Genomic DNA, 15,233 nt, shown 5'->3' with positions numbered 1-15,233 from the left:
CAGGGAGGAATATACACACTAATCTGAGAAAGGACAGGCACCATCAAGGGAAACAAACAAATGTGAAATTACAGATGTCCGAGAGAAAACTATTTTTGAGCTGTCAATAGCAAAGTCGATCACAGATTCCTGGTTTTGCATTCCATTACAAACTTTCTACTTTTGTGGTGAAGAAATAACAAAGAAGTCTTATGTATCTCATACACCCAAAAAAACCCAAACCCCAAACCAACAGACCAATGAGCCAATAAAGGCTCTGCATGGAAAAGTCACAAGGGTTTATTTATACTCTGCCTAGTAACATGCTCTTTTACTGTTTTGAGAAGGACAATTATGAATAGTAAAGGTAAGGAAGAAAGTATCACAAAAGAAGGAGAAGCTTTAAGTGAGAAAGGGAAAAGGTAGAAAAGACAGAGGTAATAAGGACAAAACACAGAAGAAAACTTTCCCTTAAAAGAAAGGAGTACTATACAATGATGGTGTGATTTAGGCTGGAAAGGACCTTAAAGATCAACTACATATTAAAGGAGCTTTTCTTTGCAGGGAATGGACTTGTGGATAATTTCTGTTCTTGAACATTGAGCAAAATGGGGTTTTTAGTGCATAATTTGAAGAATGTGTCAAGAATTCTACCAGAGCAGGTCAGGGCACAATCTCTTTCTCTGCCACACCTCTTTCACATGCAAGTGCCCAATTGTAAATAATAGAATAAGTTGTGCTGTCTGCCCGTACAATATTGCAGTAGAAGATCATGAGAGCTGCAGGCAACTGTGGCCCTTTCTTTAATTTATTTGAGAAAAGAAATCCTAAGGTACATTTCATGTGAAACACTGAATTGAACAAGCCTGAGAGACTAGAAACCAGCAGCAGGTAGGCTGTGTGTGGCAGAGGATGTAAAATATCATTAAATAATAGTAGACTGTATATAGTGATCTTGTGTCTGTATCGTAAGATGCATCGCTATATCTTAATGTAAAACTGGCAATTTTTTTTCTGAACTATATGACAGCTCTTATTTTGTCTTTCACTTCAGTCTGCAAGGAACTAAGTAGCAAGTATCAAAGGTATTATTTATTTACAGTTATTCACAGCTTCCTAGTGGTTTTATTTAGCTGAATGATTAATAACTTCAGTTAGCCCATACTTAATATTCAACATGGGTTTTTAAGTGGAAGATAACAGACAATTTGAAGAAAAAAATATTAAATTTAAAAGCCCTGTCACATGAAACCTTTTGCCTGGAATTGACATTTATTGAATTTGCATAAAGACTGGACAAATTCACTTTTCAAGGTTGAATACCATGAAGCTGGTGAAGAATAATTCACTGGCACCAGTTAGAGCAAGGCTATAGGACAACTATATTTTTGTGTAGTAACTCAGCTCTGGCTTACAGAATAGAATAAGGACTGCTGGCCCCTATATGGGCATGAAAATTTTATGTTGAATGATGATGTTTCATCTGTAATAATATGTTGAAGAGATTATAGTGTGAAAGCACCCAGTATATCTCTCTATCTACAGCCATAATTGTTCCTGCTTCTGCATGTCAAGGTACAGACATAAGACTTGGTCAGTGCTGCAATACAACACCAAGCAGAAAATTAGCACAGATAATCACTGGCACTGAGATCAAGGTGATGACTACAAGGCTCTTAACCTCTTGAGAGTTATTCCTTAGCAGCCCAACAGCCTGTGTAATGGAGGCCACAGGTAATCACTCATACAGTGTTGAATACCAAACACTCAGCAGGTCAGAAGCAGAGAAAGGTTTAAACAAGCCTGTGAACTGTTGGAGTCAGCAGTTTCCTAATGGCACTGTAAACAGGCAGATTACTTAACCACAAATGTGTGCCATCTTGACAATATTAACAATAGAACTGTGTGCATGATGCTGATATTAATGCAGTAGACAGCAAAAGACACTGCTTTACATGTGTCTCACAATGAGGCAAAGAAAACTCATCAATAAAATGTGCTTCTACTAAGCAAAAGTCATGGTTCCTTTTCCTAACTTAGTATCAGCAAGACAATCTTGTACATGCTGTCTTTTTTGGTTTCACTAAGCACTATATGTATCTTTTAAACTGTGTATGCCTGAAGAATAAATGTCTCCCCCATGACCATATTTTCAGAGCTATGATGCTGTGTATATTCAAAGTTCCTGTGCCTATCAGCAGCTGCACATGTGCCAAGTGGGCAAATAGAATGTTATGCTTCTGCATCTTTGAAATAAAAGTATGGATGTTATTATGTTTTTATATACCTGATGATGCAATCATATTACTGCAAAAGTACAATCTTTTTTCCATTCTCTATGCTATGCCCTCAAAAGATGTTTATAAATTAATGATCACATCCTGTTTTAACTTAGCTCCAAACATCAATGGTATAACTGACTTCCGTGGGGTTATTCTAACTTTAGGAGAGTTAATGCACAACAGAGCAGAAAAAACTTTTGTTATTTTCCTGTCAACAAGACTTTTGTCTTCCTTTATCAGCCTTAGCTACTACCACTTTTTCTTTCCACCGGTACAAAGATACATTTAAATCATAAATGTTGACAAACCAGGCACACTGTATCTTAATTTAATTGACAGTGCTATAGCTATTTATGCTGTCAGTTTCTTCTCTGTTATGAGGCCTGAATAAAAATATTAAATATAAAAGCAATATTCATTCAATCAAACTCTTTTTGGGAAGCACATATCAACCTAATGGTTGAAACTAGTATTCCAGTCATTTGGGAAATCATTTCTCATGTCATGGGAAAAGAGTGTTAGAAATTTTTGTTGTTGAGAGCAAAAGAGAATCAGTCTAAACTGATATGATGTTAAAAAGGAAGTCAGTGAGGGTAACTAGATGATTTAGAGAAGAAGCATTGAGAGATGGAAACTTCCCCCCTTAGAAAATAAATCAGATGGAAGTTACTTCCATAAGCTATTGAAAAAAATGGTGGAGATTTCAGGTCACTTTTCAGTAGATTCAGACATGAATCAAATTGGTGGGTTGAATCCCCCCATTACTTGAAAGAAAATTCTATTTTAGGTAAGGATGAGAATGCTGATAGAAGAGGAAGGACACCACTGTTTTGCAGTTCAGGCTGCATATTCTGCAGAGAAAGAGAACTTTCTCCAGAGCCTGCATTTTTGCTGACAGACTTACTATCAATGGTCAAATTATTTCAGTGATTCTTTCAACTAGGAAAAAAGAGGGGGCTGGAAGAGGAAAAATAATTGCAGAGAAGCATTTTACATTCATTTCCATAGTGAAGTTATGAGGGCAAATAAAAATGGAGGCCACAGGTATAGTTAAAAAGAACAGCTCAACACCAAAATCCCCAATCACTTATCCCAAAATGCGAAACAATTGAACATAACCTACTATTTATATATTTCAATTAATGATTAAATTGCATAGTAATTTTGTAACCATAAGTTAATAAAAGTTTTTTGAATTTTTTCCTTAATTCTGCACATTTATTCAATTAATAAGAGCAAGATGTACTTTTTCCTGAGTGGGGAAAAGATAAGGAGTTAAGTTGCAAAAAGTGCATCATGGAATGTAATACTTTAAGTGGATATTTTCTTTTTCTGCATAACTGAAAAAATTTTTCCAGTTCTAATCTGAAGAGGTGCATTTTGTCCAAGGAGGACATGTATACATAAAAAAGCTGACACACCATTTTCTATTAAAATATCTTTCTGCAGGCACTAGGCAGAAATTATTTGCAATAGATTAGGCTGTATTTTTTCTGTCTCTAGATAGGTTCCTTCTCTACTCTCATCCTCTCTTCCAAGAACTCTTATCCCAGTGAAATGTATTTTGGGAAAACTGTTGAACTTATTGTGCAACCTGAATTTTAGACAAAGCTTGGGCAAATATTCAAAGTTGCAAATACACATTCAGGTAATTAAAACACTAAGGCATTTTCCTGTGGAGGATTAGGCAAAGCTTGTGAAGCAGACAAGAACAAAGACATTGAGATCAATATTCACAGTCTGGGGATCAGCTGGTTTCAGAGCTGTTTATGGAAGCAAGACAGACAATAGTGATGCAGGCAAAACTAACCCCCAACAATTTTCTGTACAGCTAAGTATAAGAATTCCTCCTAACTAAAACTACTTACTGTGTCTGCAGACACAGCCTCTGCTTAATATTGTTGCCCTGCTGCTCTTTAGAAACAAAACAGTATCTTTTTTAACGTAAAGATACCTGTGTACATCTACCTAATATCTCCCCAAACTTCTCCTGTTGCAAAGATAAACTAATGTCCAATTATTTATGTTTCCCTTGGACACATTTCATAGTAAGGCAAAGAAAAAGATTTCCAGTGGCCCAACCATTTCCCAAGGTGTCCTTTAATTGTATAGTCTGGGGAGTTTGCAATGTCTCTATGATATTTTTTCTTCCTTATTACAAGAGAGATGGGTCCTGCCTCTTAAAAATCTGTTTTAAATTCAGTGTGTTCAAAGTACTACTGTCAAACCATACACATGTGATTGATTATCCAATTTGCTAATAATATTGTGTACATTGAAGGAGTGTCATTTGACTTGGTTTGACAACTACAGCCGACTCTTGTTGGCAGGTGTAGGATTAAGTGATGGGTTTAGTGTTTCCACAGCATTTCACTGAACAACAGTTTAAATTAAAATCCTAGTGGTAGCACTGGAGTTGAAAGACTAACTTTTAAGATAACAAAACCAGAAATCTGAAACTTTATGCACTTTTCAGAGAAGCTGTCTTAGAAGCACTGAATGAAACACAAAAGCAGAGTTCACAAAAAATTAATCAAGTGGAATGTGACAATGTCAGAGTTCATGTAAAAGAAAAAAAAATCTAGACAATTGCATCACATGCTTTCCTTTCCATTTTTCAAAATATAAAAGGGTTTAAGTTAAATTTGTGTTCTCATTTCCACTAAATTTACTGATTAAATTACTAGGTAGTTCTGGTATTTTTTTTTTTGAGCAATTCAAGATTTAAAGCTGCAAAATGGACACGTAAATGGGACAGAACTTTCAGCGTCCTGACCCCAGCTTGTGATGTCAAGCCATAGCGGCTGTTTTTCCAGGACAATGCTTTCCAACTGCTGCAAGTGCAGTTAAATATAGATTACCAGATTCTGATACCAGAATATAGATTACCAGATACAAGATTATAGATTACCAGATTCTAAGATACCAGATTCTGTGAATCTGCAAAAGCATTCTTTTACTCCTGACCCAATGAGTAATAATTTCCACGGCAAGTGCATCTGATAGCTGAATCCAGTTCTGTGCATCCAAGCACAAAACTGGATTCAGTTCCAGTCTGGTCAGAGATGAGTGGAAAGGGCAGTTGTGCATCACACAACCAGCTGTTGAACTCTACCTGATTTTATGAGGCATTTTCTACCTGTTTACAGGTAGAAAAACTGTAAAATAAACGCCTCATAAAATCAGGACTGCTCTGTTATATCTGTGGCTGGCCTGTCATTTCTTCCAAGAATGAATACTGTTAAGGTCTCTCTCTGACTCCTCCTTCCTACCCTGTTACCTTCTTGCTGAACTCCCATTGCATGATTTTTGCCTCCTCCCAGCAAAACCACATTACCATCACTCATCTGTATACAATCACATGGCTGGAATTTTACTTCTCTGTGAATGCTCTACACAACAAGACAGTTTTAGTTTTATAGCCTATAAAGAGTCATCCGGAACATGAAATACCCCTAAATACTGACAACTAGACAAGGTCAGCTTGAAACTAAATCATACTTGATTCCATATTTAAAGTATAACCGTGATTAATTTGTGTATGTGTACACAAATGAAAAGATTCATTTTGCAAGGAGACAAAGCCTTTATTCAATACCTCTCCGGGTCCTCCATCTCTGCTAAAGAAATGGGAGCACTTTGGAACAAAACTGCTTTATGAGCCACAATAACGAGCTCCAGTTTTGTTTCAATAACTTCACTGTCTCAGAAGATGCAGCTTCCAGTTCCATTCCATACCTATTTGTACACCAAGAAAAGATAGATCTGCAGTATGGAATTAGATTATTTGAGAAATGCTTCAGTTTTCCTCCTTTGCATATTGATCCTAATTTCTGTGAAGGTGTTAGCTGTGGCAGCAGCTCTCTGGCTACAGAGAGTGGCACAAAACTTTCCCAGGCATTTTCGTGGGGAAGGATGTAAGAAGATCAGAGAAAAGAATGATAAACAATTCTTATCTTCACCTGCTGCTCCTGTTGTGGTGCACATGTGGAATGTGTTGTGGAGATTTGTTTACCAAAGGGTGATTTATTGATTGGCCACTGGTAATGGTGTTTGGATTGACTGACCAATTGGATCTGTCTGTATTGGACTGTCTGTAAGGGTGACGAGTTTTTAATAAGTATAATATAATAAAGTGATTGATCTGCCTTCTGGAATCATGGAGTCATTGCTAATTATTACCCAGCTGGTGGCCTGCAATGACAGTTAGTTACTTTCAAATAGCTCAGAACAAATAGTTATGTGAGAAATGCAGTCTGAAAACTGGTAATTTTTCATTTTGACTATTTGTTGTTCATAGTTTGCCTGGAAAACTCTCTTTACTTTGTGTTCTTTCATTTAGATGGTAAGAAAATGAGGACATATCCAGTAGGTACTTTTTGGCAAATAACTGCTTCTGGCAAAAGCATCAAGAGTGTTGGTAGAAAAGAAACTCTATATGAGTCAGCAGTGTGTACTTATTCTGGGCTTCATCACAAGGAACATGACCATCAGGTGAGGGAGGTGATTCTCCCCCTCTGTTCTGCTCTCATGAGACTCCATGTATAGCACTGCATCCAGCTCTGTTGTTCCCACCATAAGGAGGATGTGGACCTGTTGGAACAAGTCCAGAGGAGAGCCATGAAGATGATCACAGGGCTGGAACGCCTGTCTCGTGAAGACAGGATGAGAGTTGTGGGCTGCTGCGCCTGGAGAAGAAAAGACTCTGGGGAAACCTGACAGCCTTCCAGTACCTAAAGGTGCCTACATGAAGGATAAGAGAGGCACTTTTCACTAAGACATGTCACTACATGATAGGACAAGAGGGAATGGCTTTAAACTGAAAGAGAGCAGATTCAAATTAGATATTAGGAAGAAATCTGCTTTGAGGATGGTTAGACACTGGAATTGGTTGCCCAGAGAAGTTGTGGATGCTTCACCTCTGCAAGTGTTCAAGACTAGATTGGATTAGGCTTTGAGCAGCCTGGTTTAGTGGATGGCACTAGCTGTAAACAGATGATATTTAAGGTCCCTTCTAACCCCAATCTTTCTGTCAGCCTAAAAAAAATTATAATTGTTGGGACTCTACAACTGCTTTCTGATGTCTATCTCTGTGTTTATCAAAATCTTTGATAAAAGTTGCTGGTTGCAGGATGGCAGCTGATTCAACTTTCCATCCTTCTTCTTTAGAATAAAGGCTACAGGATTCAAATGTGGAGAGCTCAGAATGTTCGGGGTTTTTTTCAATTTTTTTGTGGATTTTTTTTTTTTGTTTTGTTTTTTGTTTCCTTTTTTTAGATACAAGATTAGAGACAACTGAAAAGAAAAAAAACAACCCTCTATATTTGCTGGAAATCAGTTTATACCTTTCAAATTAAACAAATGCTTTAGAATTAACAACAGTCACTACCATAACAATGTCAACTGTCAGTGGCTGGTTTTGCATGGAAGATTCACTTTGATATTTCTACTTCACTTTTAAGGCTTATTCTTCAACTTTTAACTATGCTCTAATATGTTGTGAAGGATTTAATTTTATTGAGAAAAACTGGTCCAGTTTTGATTTCAGAACAAAAGCTGAAGACTTTAAAAATTTATTTTGAAGGACAGTAATTAAACTCTTAGCAATAAAACTCTTATCCTACTATTGATATGGCAGAATATGACCTAATTCTGTCTCTTTTTTTTTTTTATAATGCTGCATCAGCATTGAAGTTGTTATGACCTGTTAAACTTGTGCATACACGTAGAGTGTTTATGGCTGATATAGAAAAAGTTGAACTTAGGCTTGAGGAATGGTGAGAATTATAAGAGTCTGGCCTGAACCTGAGATAAAAAAAATCCTTGAACTCAATGGATAGCTGCATAGTGCTTTTGAGCTATAGTTCATAATTAAAACTAAGCAAAAATTTCCCCCACAGAGACTGAAACCAAAACAGCCAAAATCAAGACTTTTGAAACCAACACCAGTTTGGACCAACCAGAATTGAATATAATCATAAATACCCCTGATACAGTCATGCTTCTTTTCAAATTATGGTCTGTAAATCCTTATTCCAGGGCATTGGAAAGTGGTTTGTAAGCAAGGTCAAATCTCAGACCAAGATAAATTCGTAGAAAAAAAAAATCTATGATCCTGTTCATTTTACTAGTTGAAAGCTTGCCTGATACCAGGACATATCATGATTTTATTTCAATTAGGGCTGTACCACAATATGGGAATGCACAGCTGAACGACCCGGTAAAACAAGATGTGAGTAGTTGTTCCTTGGTATAACACAAAAAGCTATTAAGAGAGCAACACTAAAGACAATTACTCCTAGCCTGAAGCTCTTTGTCATTTTAAAAATCTTTAACAAACATGAGAGAGAGAGACCGGAAAGTTCCAATTTGCTCTACATAAGCAATGTTTCTCTCTGACATGCCTCTTTCTGCACTGCCTCCTCTCTTTCTCCTGACTTTACTGCTCAGAAAGCCAATGCATGCACAGACTGGTATAGAGCAATAACTTCTGAAGCAAGTCCACTGACTGATTGCTATGATCACAGTTAGTTGAACTCCAAAAAAGAAATCTCTTTATCAGGTAACTGCAGTTATATTACAAGAGAAGGAAGCCGACTGTCAAGTAAAAGTTCACACAGCAGCACTGGCTGTCTTTCTGGCATTTACTCTTTTAAGCAAATCTTTCTCTTGTAGCTCAAGTGCAAGTAAGATGTTAGGTTATATGGATCAAATTTCAGTTTCTGATAAAAGAGATCAAACTGATTTCAAGGATGGAATCAGAGGGATCAACCATCACATCCCCTCCAAATATTTGTTTAGGGCCTAGTGTGCTAAGAACTTGATATTAAGAAGAGTTTAAATTGTTATTATTGAACAAAAAGTAGTTGGAGAAACACAGGCAGAAGAGCAAGGAGTAGACACCAGCTGACTGATTTGTACAGCATTATAGGGAATTTGAATCTCAAAATACTAAACTTCAAAATTATATCTTTCAATATATCTTTCAATATCTATCAAGAGAAAGAAATTTAGATAAAATTTCTTTGTAATGATCTGGAAATTTGTGGAAATAAATAAAGTCTCTCATATGCAACAGCCATAGGAAGCATGAAAAACTGTCTCAATTTTCAGATGTGTTTTGAGTGGGGATCTAGGTCTCATGATATTTCTGCATGTGACTGCCTCAGTAAACTTATTCATACTGAATACTTGCAGAAGCCTGCATGGATTGCTGTGGCAAGATGCTGTGTTGATACCTCAGAAGCAGGAAATAGTAATAATGCTCTCATAGACCTTTTCAAACACTATTTTCAATAATTTGTAGGTCAGTCACTGCTGTTTTGGGGGAAAAAAAGCAAATTAGATGTAAATTGTTTGGCTCCACAGTGAGGGTACATGCCCAGCAAATATTGTCCTTCCTCCTCCCTCCATCTTTCATTGTAAGGCAATATCTCCCTTTTTGTTTCTTTGAGTTGTCCTTTTCCCTTGACTTTCCTATTACGTTCCCAGATTTCAGTCCTACACTCCCTGACTATTTCAGCCTCCTGAACTTCCTTCAGAGACATTCTCTTGCGAATAATTTTCCCTCCTCTAGAAAACATCCTGGCTATCTGATTCATAGGTGAGAGTACACATATTCAGTGCTAAGGAATTGTTCATCATTAAACAATACATTTTTCAAGAGTTTCTAGGGAAAGGGACGTCTTGGAAAACAGAAATAGCAGACAGTAAAAAAAAGAGAAAGGGAAATAGAATAACCAGAAGAGAAAAATAGTGCTCTCATGCTCTTGCCTTTCCCAATTCTGAAGAACATTTCTTCTGATATTATTAAGGTCAGAGAGGGGAAAAATAGTTTATTAAGATGACTATCTCCTAAATTTGTTGCAAATGAAAGTTAATTTAGGAATTACAAATTATGGAAATAACAATTGTTTGCTAAATTCATTAGTCTTTTTTAATGTAATATGTATATATTGCTATGTGTGTGAAAGTAGAAGTGATGTACAATGACAAAATCAGGCAAATAGGGAAACTATAAAATAATTAGATTTAGATTGCAGATCAGTAGGAAAAGTACATAATCTAGGATCTTTAAACATTGAGTAATGTCACAAAACCACTGAAAAATTCCTTCACAGCAATGGACCAACATTGTTATTACTGTAGCTTTGTAACCACTCTTTGTGAGAGACTTTCAAACCAACAAAAAAAAATTATAAAATAGCTGTATTCATGTCCACTTCAGAGTTTTAAAATAATGGTAAGGGGGCAGTTATAGAAAAGCTTAAGCCTTGTGGGATTTGGAAAATTGGAAGAGAAGGATATCAGTAGTACTACCTGAAATTAAATGGTATAGATAGATTCTCAGTGTCTTCCAGTCTTCCACAGGTAGCCATCTGTGCTGTCAAATCCTAAATCCCTCCTGTCTCTCTACAACTATCCAGAAAGGCTCATCCAGTAAAGAGCCTTTGCAGAGCCCTGACATGTGCCTCTTGCCTCCAGGCTAAACCTCACACATAATCAAAGAGCTGGTTGTTTCAAAGGGTATTCTCTGCAAAAGCAGTTAATCTGCTACTCCCTGCCTAAATCAGAAAGCCCAAGTGGTTTTAAGCATAAGAAATTTTCTTACTGCCTGGGTCTAAACAATGAGTTTAAATATTTGTCAGGTGTGTTCTGTCCTCCTGTGATTTTCATGAAAACAGCTCCTGAATACCTGGCCTGAATATGAATGAGAGTTACAAGATTATGTTCTGGTTGGTAGTTTTATTTGGGTCACAATAACAGAGAAAAATGAGTCTAGTATCTCCTCTTTTTGTATTTTTTCCTCTGCCAAAGAAAAATAATTTTCTTAGCTCTCTCTCTTCAGAAGCTGGGTAGGAACAGTAGGAACAGTGTTTGCTCCTTCCACTGGTCCTACCTGACAACCAGGATGAGGAACAAGAGTGATGGGATTTCTTACAGATGATGCTCCATGGCTACATTCTATTTTGTGCCTTACTTAATTGGCCATTGAAAAATCAACAACAAACCAAACCCCCACAAAAACTGACTGTGAATTGAAAAAACTTGTGTATTTGGGAAGTGGACTGAGTATTATCATAACAGACCCTGCAAACACTAGGTTTTTATTTAAACTATCTGACTTCTGCAGAACAGGATCCCTCAAACCAATGGAAGAGAGCAGAATTTCCTATAGATCTGCAAAATGGCCTTGCAGGAAAGAAAATACTACTAAGCAAAAGGAAGAAATGTGAGTAAGAAATTTGAGTTATTTGATGTATCTTAGAATTATTCTTCTGGAAGAAAATTAATGAAATTTACTTTTTCTATTTTAGAAGCATTTCCAAGTTCTTCTGAGAACCTGAGCCGACCAAAATTATTCTGTCTCTTGCAGAATTAAGTACCTCTGTTTGAAAGTGACTGTGATTATAATATTATTTGGAAAAAAGCATGGCTTTTCAGTATTTTCTACTGTCATATACTTTCTAGAAAGAGGACCTTGGTGAGGAAAGTAGTAGTTTAAACTACTGCTCTAGTAGTAGAGTAGACTTCTAGTGTTTTCATCAAGAATGTAAAAAAATGCATTAACTAGTGCTAATTTTACCTGTATCTCTCTTCTTTCTTCCATGACAAACAACTATTCATCATTAAATAAATACATTCAATGCATTAATTTTCCCTTATATTTCCCTCTGGGCTTTCCACCTAATATTATACTGCTATAGGAAACAATCAATCAAAAACAAAAAGGAGAAAAATATTCAAAAAATCAGAGAATAGTTTGAATCTCAGATGATAAGCAGATGTATATAGCATATACATTTTAAAAGACCATCTCATTGAAAAACTATTGCCTGCTTATCCAGAAACAAGCCCATTCTCTGCAGATGACAGTAAATGAATATGTTTTCAGGAGACTCAGAAAAAAATCAGTTGTTTCTCTCTCTCTCTCTCCCTGTCTCTTCTGAATTCAGCAATATGGGACATATTAGTAAATGATGTCTGACAGAAAAAAGAAATATTTTTACAGGTTTGACAAAATTATTAGTTGCTATGATGAAATTTTCTGCCTCTGCGGGGGTTGAAGTTATATTGATCACCTGTTATTATGGAAGTTAAAATTATAGTTAGAAACCAAAAATAATTAATTCAAAGAATTTATCATGCAACACAGTTACAAAATAATTATGGCCTCTATTCACCATGTAATTCTATTACAGGCCTTAAAACATGCTGCATTGTCTGTGTCTTAATAAATGAGATTTTAATTTTAAGGCTCAGACCTACGACCAGTTACAAATCTGCATGTGGTATTACCTGAAATTTATCAGGTGCTAAACTCTTAAAGGCAGATAGCTATGATAAATCAGCTGCTAAGAACTTGCTGGTGGTTAGTAATTGTATAACCAATCTAATTATTTGGAGAGAATGATAACTGTTTTGTTGAGGTAATAATTATGCATCTTTACTGTTAGGAAATTTCCAAATATGGAGAGCTGATGTGGATAATTAAAAGATGTTGGTATTTTAAATATATTATTGCTTTTACAATATAATACATCCTTTGCCCAAAGCAGGATGAACTTAATATGAGTGGCACTCAGTTGTTCTTTTCTCACTGTCCGTTTTGCAGTATCCATATATTTTTTATCAAGACTCTTGACCTGCCTTGTCTTTTTAAGTCTGAACCTTTCAAACTTTTCTGCATTAAGCTAATTTGATGCATTTTTATTGGAAGATATTTACCAAAACTCCTGCCTCTGATATTAAAGTCTTCCAGGCACTCTGAGCATTTGCATGAATTCTTTTTTGTACTAAACCTACATGAACATAAATGCTATATAACATGAAAAGGAAAGAAAGTCCAGACACCTCTTGGTCTTGCTTATGTTGGATATGAGTACAAACCCCCAAAAGTGTGGAAATAACATTTCTGGAGAGGATTATCCTATGCCCTAACAGGCTGTCACTCAGCAGTCTGCACTAACAAATATCTAAGCCTTCCCTAAGGATTATATCTTCATCATTAAGAGGCAAAGGAAGGCAACACAAATAGCAAATTCAATTTTGTATTTTAGCCCAAAATCACAGTATTGCATTCAGTTACTCTTATCTGAATAGACTCTATTCTTGATGAATTTTTGCTCCTGAATGCTACCATTAGAGACTTTCATTAAAGATGTTACTATGACTTCAGTGCCAAATTACGCCCCTGCCTTGCACATGGAGTAAAGGAGAATGGGTTTTGCTTCTTTGCTATGCACCTTGCATAGAAAGAATGATAAATGGAATTGTCTTTGCCAAGGGAGTACAGGAGGTGTTCTCTCCCTGCATTTGAGACACGAAGGACAACAGCAAGAGCTGGGTTCTCTTTCTCTCTGTCTGCTTTCTGAGGGTGGGGAAAATTGCAACATTTTATCAACTAATTTCCTTTTGTGGGATCTCTTATGGGAGCATTGCAGCCCTGCATACACACACAGAGCTCAAAAACCTGTGGCAGACTTGAGGTCTTAGGTTGCCACACTTCATGTTCCCTTCCCCTGCCAAAACAATTAGAAATGGAAAAGCACCAAGAAGTCATGTGCTTAGGCACAGCAAAATGAAAAAGCTTAATTAGGTCCTGCAGGCAGCATAATGAGAATGTGGAAACAAATCTCTGTTACAGAAGATAGATGAATGGGAGGCTGGTGTGTAGGATCAAGCCATCTGGAGGCAGCCAAAAGTAATTTAGATTGGTGTTTTGACAAACTCTGGCAGCAAGAGCCATTAAGGGCGCCCATGTGTTTGTTTAATAGTGGTTAAGTTAGCATTTCTTCTGCAAACATTACTGTATTTTAAAAGCCTGGTGGTTGCAGCTGTCTGGGCTAAAAGTTCAGATACAGATCCTGGCACAAGAGCTCATTCTCTGTATTAAAGAACTCCTCAGTTTTTGTGGGACTAGGAGGAACATCTCTTTTATGTGGTACCAAGGAGGTGGATGTTGGTTTGGGCCCCTCCTTAGAACACCTAACCCCCTGATGCCCTGCTTGGGAATGGAGGAAATACAGAAGTAAAAGGCAAAAGCAGCACACGGAATAATTTTGAGAGATTTCATCTGTCTTCATTATTATGAACTTGGGTAAAAGAATTTGAGTGCATTACAAACTTCTGAAATGTTCTGGAAAAATTTAAGTCTATTTGTGCAGATTAGAATTCTCAAGAGGAATCAGTTTTAGAGGCAAAGTCATATACAATAAATATGCGGACATAATGTGCGTTTACATAGTGGCCACCAATCTGCTCATATGGAGACAAACCCAAAGCCAAAACACAATACTTCCTCCTAGCCAAATAAGCTAAAATTGCCAGCATGGCTCTTCAGATCATGATAAGAAATAGTGTTTACTATTTTGTGGCAAATAATGTAACCACTAGCATTGTATTTTTATTTGTTTGCTGTTGTACTTCGAACTTTGCTTCTCAACGAAAATGGCATGCAACTTCTTTTTTTAATCTTAAAGTTGATATTTTCAAAAAATCACTTTATTATGAGAGTGGAGGCCCCAAAAAGCCAACTTAATAGGATAAGTTACAAATTGGAGTAATCATAGTTATTAACAGAAGGAACTGAATTTGATAGTAAATTTGGACATTTCAAAGCATGCAGAACAAGAGCACTGTATCCTCCAAATATTATTTTCCAATAATTTTGAACTGGTAGAAAGTAGAAACAACAATCAATTAATCCAAAATCTACTCAAATGAACCAGAGTTACTTTATGCTACAGAAACCAAGATGTATCTCTGTCCTGTTTATGCTAATTTGTGGGGCTCTTTTGATCATAATTTACACACTTTCTTGCTTGTTAACTTTACTCTGCACTTCAGAGTTTGAAGTTGACTTCTAGTTCTGCAGTTAGTACAACAATTTGGAAGTCACTGATAATTACATGGTAGAGCTAACCCTCAAAAGGATATTTTGTATGGGATCTTTTGTCTGCATTTTATATT

The 15,233-nt window shown here is 36.4% G+C and overlaps 1 protein-coding gene across 1 annotated transcript in view; it reads right to left on the bottom strand.

The window, feature by feature from the left end:
- The window catches only part of RALYL (RALY RNA binding protein like), a 185,433-nt gene that overhangs the window by 37,543 nt on the left and 132,657 nt on the right, over positions 1-15,233 (bottom strand). The gene's annotated exons all lie outside the window — the stretch shown is intronic.

Source organism: Haemorhous mexicanus, chromosome 1 (assembly GCF_027477595.1).
Source record: "Haemorhous mexicanus isolate bHaeMex1 chromosome 1, bHaeMex1.pri, whole genome shotgun sequence".
Lineage (NCBI taxonomy): Eukaryota > Metazoa > Chordata > Aves > Passeriformes > Fringillidae > Haemorhous > Haemorhous mexicanus.
This window is presented reverse-complemented; position numbering and strand designations above follow the sequence as displayed.